General features: G+C 43.7%; 1 pseudogene; it reads left to right on the plus strand.

Moving 5' to 3' along the window:
* The first annotated feature begins 334 nt into the window (after positions 1-334).
* The window catches only part of LOC119333636, a 51806-nt pseudogene continuing 42216 nt past the window's right edge, over positions 335-9924 (plus strand).

The raw sequence follows: 9924 nt of genomic DNA on the forward strand, positions 1-9924 counted from the left end.
TGACCAACGCATCGACATGGTCCTCTACCCAATGCGCCATGTCACCCCGGACGGCCGTGGGTACGGGGGCAATGGCAGCGTCGAAGTCGAAGTTGGGGTCGGCATTCAGAAGATGGCTGAAGACATGGGAGAAGGCGCGCTGAAGCAGGCCACGACCCCTCTCCTCCACAAGCTACCGAACTCTGGCAGATTGAGCCTCCAGGCACGTCACCACCTCGGTGAAGAAGATCAGGTGGCTGGCGTAGTCGTTTGAGTGAGGGGCCGGGGCGTTCTCATCACAGATATAACCCAGGGCGGTGTTGGCCTTGTTCCGAAGGTCCTGAAGCATAGGAGCATGCTCGCGCTCGAGCGTTCGGCATTGGAGCACTTCCTCCTTGTTTTGCCATGCGACGGCCTCGGCGTCGTCAACTCATTTCTAGAGAGAAAGCAGCTCGGCACGGGCGGAGGCCAAGTCCGCCTGCGCTGTAACCAGGGCGGCGGCTGTGGCCTCCACACGCCTCTCGGCCTCGTCCAACCTGGGCCTAAGGGCGGCGGCCCTGCCCGCATCCTCCTGACCGGCGAGCTTCAGCTTCAAGCCGTACCTACCCTCCAGATCTACGTGAACCTCGGCCACCCGGCGGTTGATCTCCTCCTCGACTCCGGCTTCGCGGGCCCCGACTGCATCTTCTCCTTGGGCGACTTGACGCTCCCTCGTCTGCAGTCGCTCGAGCTCGAGGCTGCACTCCACGGCTTCCAGGGCCAGCATCTCCTCGCGCTGACGGACCTCCTCTTCCTCCATAGGCATCCCCCTCAGCGATGCAAGAGCGGCCTTGCGCGTCTCCACCTGCTGCTCAAGGGACGCGCTCCAGGCCTGAAGCCCCCACGCGCGCTCCTCCGTAGCCTCGCGGCGGCAATCGGCCTCACGAGCTTCTTCCAAAGCTCGCGAGCGGGCCTCATTTGCAATCTTGAGGGATGCATCGGCCTTCGCATTCTCAAGGTCGCGCTGATAGTAACCAAGGTTGATGGCCACTCGCAGCTTGCGCTGCTCCTCCACCAACCGAAGACCTTCAGCCTCAAGACGCGAGTCGACACCAGCAAGCTCTTCACCAAGGCGGCTCATCGCACCCATCGCCTCCTAGAAGAGCTCGTGACGGACTACGCTGCGCCCGCGCTCGAGCTCGAACGCTCGACCCGCCTCGTCCTCCGCCTCGGGGGCTACGGGTGGAGCATCAAGTGGCGCGCCACCTCCCGGCAGGGGGCTGGGGGCTGGCGCCATGCCTGACGTCAGCCCCTCCTCGCGAGGAGCCCTAGCTGATCAAGGCTCGCTGCTTGAAGAGGAATCGAAGACCGAGGTCAGTCACTGACTGCTCATGAGCAGAGGAGGGGTCTTGGGCACGCCCGCCAAGCCCCACGCCAGACCGTGGGCGAGGGGCGGACAAACCACGGACTTAGCACATCCCGAAGGCGGGGACGCGCCTCCGACCGACCCTGCTCCAGGGGCGGCAAGCAAGCCAGGAATGCTCAACCACGACGGGGGAATCGAAGAAGGAGGAGGCCGCTTCTCGGAAGACACAACAGCTTCAGCAGAAGGAGCCCTGGAGGACAGGCGTCAGGATAAGAAGACCACATGCAAAAAGTCACGGCGACGAGATACTTACGCATCAATGGCAATGTACTTTCGTCGCCTCAACGGCCCGAAGATCTTGCTGCCGTCGGGGGATCCCTTCCTCTTGCGGAGCTCCTCGAAGTCCACACAAAGGCGACCGAAGCGCTGGACGTGACGGCCGGTGCGCGGTGAAGCCAAAGAAGACCCAAGAGGGATGACCTCAAGGGAGCCCGGCTAAGGCGAACAGCCCGGCTCCTCCCCACTGTGACCTTGATAACCCACAAGTATAGGGGATCGCAACAGTTTTCGAGGGTAGAGTATTCAACCCAAATTTATTGATTCGACACAAGGGGAGCCAAAGAATATTCTCAAGTATTAGCAGCTGAGTTGTCAATTCAACCACACCCAGAAACTTAATATCTGCAGCAAAGTGTTTAGTAGCAAAGTAATATGATAGTAGTGATAACGGTAACAAAAGGTAACGGTAGTAAAAGCAATGTTTTTGGTATTTTGTAGTGATGATAGCAATAGCAACGGGAAAGTAAATAAGCGAAGAACAATATATGGAAAGCTCGTAGGCAATGGATCAGTGATGGAGAATTATGCCGGATGCGGTTCATCATGTAACAGTCATAACCTAGGGTGACACAGAACTAGATCCAGTTCATTGATATAATGTAGGCATGTATTCCAAATATAGTCATACGTGCTTATGGAAAAGAACTTGCATGACATCTTTTGTCCTACCCTCCCGTGGCAGCGGAGTCCTTACGGAAACTAAGGGATATTAAGGCCTCCTTTTAATAGAGAACCAGAACAAAGCATTAACACATAGTGAATACATGAACTCCTCAAACTACGATCATCACCGGTAAGTATCCCGATTATTGTCACTTCAGGGTTAACGGATCATAACACATAATAGGTGACTATAGACTTGCAAGATAGGATCAAGAACACTCATATATTGATGAAAACATAATAGGTTCAGATCTGAAATCATGGCACTCGGGCCCTAGTGACAAGCATTAAGCATAGCAAAGTCATAGCAACATCAATATCAGAACATAGTGGATACTAGGGATCAAACCCTAACAAAACTAACTCGACTACATGATAGATCCCATCCAACCCATCACCGTCCAGCAAGCCTACGATGGAATTACTCACGCACGGCGGTGAGCATCATGAAATTGGTGATGGAGGATGGTTGATGATGATGGTGGCGACGGATTCCCCTCTCCGGAGCCCCGAACGGACTCCAGATCAGCCCTCCCGAGAGGTTTTAGGGCTTGGCGGCGGCTCTGTATCGTAAAACGCAATGATTTCTTCTCTCTGATTTTTTTCTCCCCGAAACTCAATATATGGAGTTGGAGTTGGAGTCAGAGAGGCAACAGGGGGCCCACGAGGTAGGGGGCGCGCCCCCCACTCTCGTGGAGAGGTGGTGGGCCCCCTGGACTTCATCTTTTGCAGGTATTTTTCTTATTTTCTGAAAAGTGGCTCCGTGAAGTTTCAGGTCATTCCGAGAATGTTTGCTCCTGCACAAAATAACACCATGGTAATTCTGCTGAAAACAGCGTCAGTCCGGGTTAGTTCCATTCAAATCATGCAAGTTAGAGTCCAAAACAAGGGCAAAAGTGTTTGGAAAAGTAGATACGTTGGAGACGTATCAACTCCCCCAAGCTTAAATCTTTGCTTGTCCTTAAGCAATTCAGTTGACAAACTGAAAGTGATAAAGAAAAACTTTTACAAACTCTGTTTGCTCTTGTTGTTGTAAATATGTAAAGCCAGCATTCAAGTTTTCAGCAAATATTATAACTAACCACATTCACAATAACACATAGGTCTCAAGTTTACTCATATCAATAGCATAATCAACTAGCGAGCCATAATAATAAATCTCGGATGACAACACTTTCTCAAAACAATCATAATATGATATAACAAGATGGTATCTCGCTAGCCCTTTCTGAGACCGCAAAACATAAATGTAGAGCACCTTTAAAGACCAAGGACTGACTAGACATTGTAATTCATGGTAAAAGAGATCCAGTCAAGTCATACTCATGTAAACTAACAGTAATGAATGCAAATGACAGCGGTGCTCTCCAACTAGTGCTTTTTAATAAGAGGATGATGACTCAGCATAAAAGTAAATAGATAGGCCCTTCGCAGAGGGAAGCAGGGATTTGTAGAGGTGCCAGAGCTCGGTTTTGAAATAGAGGTGAATAATATTTTGAGCGGTACACTTTCATTGTCAACATAACAACCAAGAGATGGCGATATCTTCCATGCTACACACATTATAGGCGGTTCCCAAACAGAATGGTAAAGTTTATACTCCCCCTTCCACCAACGAGCATCAATCCATGGCTTGCTCGAAACAACGAGTGCCTCCAACTAACAAGAGTCCCAGGGGGAGTTTTGTTTGCAATTATTTTGATTTAGTTTGCATAAAGCATGGGACTGGGCATCCCGGTGACCAGCCATTTATCTCGTGAGTGAGGAGCGGAGTCCACTCCTCTTGAGAATAACCCGCCTAACATGGAAGATATAGACAACCCTAGTTGATACATGAGCTATTCGAGCATATAAAACAGGATATTTATTTGAAGGTTTAGAGTTTGGCACATACAAATTTACTTGGAACGGCAGGTAGATACCGTATATAGGTAGGTATAGTGGACTCATATGGAATAACTTTGGGGTTTAAGGAATTTGGATGCACAAGCAGTATTCCCGTTTAGTACAGGTGAAGGCTAGCAAAAGACTGGGAAGTGACCAGCTAGAGAGCGACAACAGTCATGAACATGCATTAAAATTAATCAACACCGAATGCAAGCATGAGTAGGATATAATCCACCATGAACATAAATATTGTGAAGGTTATGTTGATTTTGTTTCAACTACATGCGTGAACATGTGCCAAGTCAAGTCACTTAAATCATTCAGAGGAGGATACCACCCTATCATACCACATCATAACCATTTTAATAGCATGTTGGCACGCAAGGTAAACCATTATAAATCATAGCTAATCAAGCATGGCATAAGAAACTATGATCTCTAGTTGTCATTGCAAAATGTTTATTCATAATAGGCTGAATCAGGAATGATGAACTAATCATATTTACAAAAACATAAGTGGTCGAGTTCATACCAGCTTTTCTCATCTCAGCCAGTCCATCATATAACATCATAATTGCCTTCCACTTGCACGACCGAATAGTGTGAATAATAATAATAGTGCACGTGCATTGGACTAAGCTGGAATCTGCAGGCATTCAATAAACAGGAGAAGACAAGGCAATATGGGCTCTTTTGTCAGATCAACAATAATGCATATAAGAGCCACTTCAACAATTTAATTATGGTCTTCTCCTATCGACCCCCAAAGAAAAGAAATAAAACTAATTACACGGGAAAGCTCCCAACAAGCAAAAGAAGAACATGAAATATTTTTGGGTTTTCTTTCTACTACCAGCATGGAAATTAAACTAATTAAAAGCTACAACTAATTTTTTTGTTTTTCTTAAGGTTTATTAAACACACAAGAAGAAAGCATAAAAAGGAAAATAAACTAGCATGGATGATACAAATGAAAAAGTATGAGCACCGAAATCTACCAATGAGTGTGTGAACATAAATGTAATGTCGGTGGGAAATACGTACTCCCCCAAGCTTAGGCTTTTGGCCTAAGTTGGTCTATGGCCACGGCTGGCCTGGCGGATATCCATAATAGTAGTTGGGGTCATACTGAGAAGAAGAAGAGGAAGACTCAGATTGCCACTGGCTGACAATCATCTTCGGATCCCACTGGTAATTAGACTATCGTGAAGGATCAACTTGTGGTTCCGGTTCTGGCTCCTCGGTTGGTGCAGGGTTCTGGTAGGTGTGAATAGCCTTCAACGGAACAAGGTACGTGACTGAAGATAAATCAAACAAAGAAGGAGCAGGCAGGGTAATAGTCTCAGGATGATGTTTGTTAAAGAACAATTAATATTTAAGCTCTCCTTCCCTATTCTTAACAATAAAATCATGTGCCACCATACTTTTATAATCTAGATAAACATGAGCCAGCACCTTTTCTTCCTTCTCAAAATGCCTAATAGGTATGTTAAAATGTGCAGCTAGGCGTGAAGCATAGATGCCTCCAAAGATGGGGCCCCTGGTACGGTTCAGACTTAACCGTTTGGCAATAATACCGCCCATACTAAAAGTGTTATCACTATATAAACCGTGGAGCAGAATAATTATATCAGGGATGCGAAGGACAACGACTAGCAAATAATGCAAAGTAACGTAAAACAGGAAAATGTATGCTAGTGATTCGTGCATCGGAAACCTTCCTAGTTTCCCCTACAGTGATAGTATCAATAAACCCCTCCACATCATCATGATGTGGTTCTTCTGTCTTGCCATCAAAAGGGACTAAACAAATCCGACAAAAATCGTAAAGTGACATCTCCTTATGCTCATCATATAAATGAAACTCCACCATAGGTGGCGAATTCCTAGAATGGAAATGAAAGTTTTGCACAAAGGTATTTGTGAGTAAGACATACTGATCGCATTGGTCGTGGAGGAAAGCGGTGAGGCCTGCATTCTTAGCCAACTCATGAAAATCTTCATAAATACCGGCTGCTCTCAAGAAATCATCGGAAGGCCATTCACACGCCCAAACCTCCGCGGTGCGCGGCAAATTATACTTAGGCTTCGGTGCCTTTTCCTTCGAGCTTTGGCTCGATGAGCCCCTCAATAGTCTCCTCATCATTTTCTGAAAAATTCTGAAATTTTTAGTAACTCCAAAATAAAAGTAAACCAAACTCAATAATATTGATAACAACTACTCCTACAAGTGCCTAGGGCCTATATCATGCATCAAAACTACTTTTGACCATATAAATTTGGCATGCAAGCTCAAGAACAGGGTCACCTAAGCAGCAAAAATTTGCAATGAATAAAGCACTAGAACAAAAACTAATTGGACCAATGGAGGAGTGACATACCAAGGAACAATCTCCCCAAGCAGTTTTGTGAGAGGTGCTTTGAGCAAGGAGATCGAAAATGGTAGCAAAATGAGCTAGAACTCGTGCTTGAGTTGGATATTCGTGTTTGTGGGAGGAAGATGAAGTGTATGGGTGAAAGAATGAGTGGAGGAGGGCCACCGTGGGCCCACGAGGCAGGGGCGCGCCCAGGGGGTAGGGTGCGCCCTCCACCCTCGTGGGCAGGTGGTTGACCCCCCTGCTGTGTTCTCAGTGCCAAATATTCTCAAATATTCTAGAAAAAATCATATTTAAATTTCAGGGCATTTGGAGAACTTTTATTTTTGAGGTATTTTTATATTGCACGGATAATCAGATAACAGACAGAAAAATATTTATTTTCATTTTATTTAATATAAGTAACAGAAAGTAAAAGTGGGGTACAGAAGGTTGTGCCTTCTAGTTTCATCCATCTCATGATCATCAAAAGGAATCCACCAACAAGGTTGATCAAGTCTTGTTAACGAACTCATTCCGAATAACATGGAACCGGAGAAATTTCGAATAACACTATGTTACCTCAACGGGGATATGCACGTCCCCAATAATAAGAATATCATATTTCTTCTTGATAATAGGAAGAGGAAATTCAAAACCTCCAAATATAATCGATGGCATTTTTCCAATAGAGTTGATACTATGAACTTGAGGTTGTTTCCTCGGAAAGTGTATCGTATGCTCATTACCATTAACATGAAAAGTGACATTGCCTTCAGTGCAATCAATAACAGCCCCTGCAATATTCAAAAAGGGTCTTCCAAGAATAATAGACATACTATCGTCCTCGGGAATATCAAGAATAACAAAGTCCGTTAAAATAGTAACGATTGCAACTACAACAGGCACATCCTCACAAATACCGACAGGTATAGCAGTTGATTTATCAGCCATTTGCAAAGATATTTCAGTAGGTGTCAACTTATTCAAATCAAGTCTACGATATAAAGAGAGAGGCATAAAACTAACACCGGCTCCAAGATCACATAAAGCAGTTTTAACATAATTTCTTTTAATGGAGCATGGTATAGTTGGTACACCGGGATCTCCAAGTTTCTTTGGTATTCCACCCTTAAAAGTATAATTAGCAAGCATGGTGGAAATTTCAGCTTCCGGTATCTTTCTTTTATTTGTAATTATATCCTTCATGTACTTAGCATAAGGATTGGTTTTGAGCATATCAGTTAATCGCATACGCAAAAAGATAGGTCTAATCATTTCAGCAAAGCGCTCAAAATCCTCATCATCCTTTTTCTTGGATGGTTTGGGAGGAAAAGGCACGGGTTTTTGAACCCATGGTTCTCTTTCTTTACCATGTTTTCTAGCAACAAAGTCTTTCTTATCATAACGTTGATTCTTAGATTGTGGGTTATCAAGATCAACAGCAGGTTCAATTTCTATGTCATTATCATTACTAGGTTGAGCATCATCATGAACATTATCATTAGCATTATCACTAGTTTCAGGTTCATTACCAGATTGTGTTTCAGCATCAAAAATAGAAATATCGTTTGGATTCTCAGGTGTCTCAGTAATAGGATCACTAGAAGCATGCAAAGTCCGATCATTTTTCTTTTTCTTCTTTTTAGAAGTACTAGGTGCATCTATATTATTTCTCTGAGAATCTTGATCAATTCTCTTAGGGTGGCCTTCAGGATACAAAGGTTCCTGAGTCATTCTACCAGTTCTAGTAGCCACTTTAATAGCATAATCATTATCTTTACTATTCAATTCATTGAGCAAATCATTTTGAGCTTTAAGTACTTGTTCTACTTGAGTGGTAACCATAGAAGCATGTTTACTAATAAGTTTAAGTTCACCTTTAACATTAGCCATATAATCACCCAAGTGTTCAAGCATATTTGAATTGTATTTCAATTGTCTACCAAAATAAGCATTAAAATCTTCTTGCTTAGCCATAAATTTATCAAACTCATCTAAGCATGGGCTAGCAAATTTAGTAAATGGGATTTCAGCTTTATCATATCTATAGAGAGAATTTACCTTTACTACCTGTGCCAGGTTATCAAGACCATGAGTTTCTTCAATAGGAGAAGGATTTGGATTATATGTTTCTTCAACAGGCGGTAAATTAAGACCATGTATTTCTTCAATAGGAGGTAAATTCTTAACATCTTCAGCTTTAATACCTTTTTCTTTCATAGATTTCTTTGCCTCTTGCATATCTTCAGGACTGAGAAATAGAATACCCCTCTTCTTCGGAGTTGGTTTAGGAATAGGATCAGGAATTGGCTCCGGAGGTGTCCAATTATTTTCATTTGTCAACATATTATTCAATAGAATTTCAGCTTCATCCGGTGTTCTTTCCCTGAAAACAGAACCAACACAACTATCCAGGTAATCTCTGGAGGCATCGGTTAGTCCACTATAAAAGATATCAAGTATTTCATTTTTCTTAAGAGGATGATCAGGCAAAGCATTAAGTAATTGGAGAAGCCTCCCCCAAGCTTGTGGGAGACTCTCTTCTTCAATTTGCACAAAATTATATATATCCCTTAAAGCAGCTTGTTTCTTATGAGCAGGGAAATATTTAGCAGAGAAGTAATAAATCATATCCTGGGGACTACGCACACAACCAGGATCAAGAGAATTAAACCATATCTTAGCATCACCCTTTAATGAGAACAGAAATATGTTGAGGATGTAAAAGTAACAAGTTCTCTCATCTTTAGTGAACAGGGTAGCTATATCATTTAATTTAGTAAGATGTGCCACAACAGTTTCAAATTCATAACCATGAAAAGGATCAGATTCAACCAAAATAATTATATCAGGATCAATAGAGAATTCATAATCCTTATCAGTAACAAAGATAGGTGAAGTAGCAAAAGCAGGGTCAGGTTTCATTCTAGCATTTAGAGATTGCTTACTCCATTTAGCTAATAACCTTTTGAGTTCATTTCTATTTTTGCCTCGTCGTTGAGCACACGAGGCCGGCCGAGCGCCAGCTCGAAGGATGGAGGCGCAGTCGGCGAGGATGATACGTATCCAACGTATCTATAATTTTTGATTGCTCCATGCTATATTATCTACTGTTTTGGACATTTTTGGGCTTTATTATCCACTTTTATATTATTTTTGGGACTAACCTATTAACCGGAGGCCCAACCCAGAATTAATGTTTTTGCCTATTTTAGGGTTTCGAAGAAAAGGAATATCAAACGGAGTCCAAATGGAATGAAACCTTCGGGAACGTGATTTTTGGAACGAACAAGACCCAGGAGACTTGGACCCTACGTCAAGAAATAAAGGAGGAAGCCACAAGGTAGGGGGCGC

Source organism: Triticum dicoccoides, chromosome 7A (assembly GCF_002162155.2).
Source record: "Triticum dicoccoides isolate Atlit2015 ecotype Zavitan chromosome 7A, WEW_v2.0, whole genome shotgun sequence".
Lineage (NCBI taxonomy): Eukaryota > Viridiplantae > Streptophyta > Magnoliopsida > Poales > Poaceae > Triticum > Triticum dicoccoides.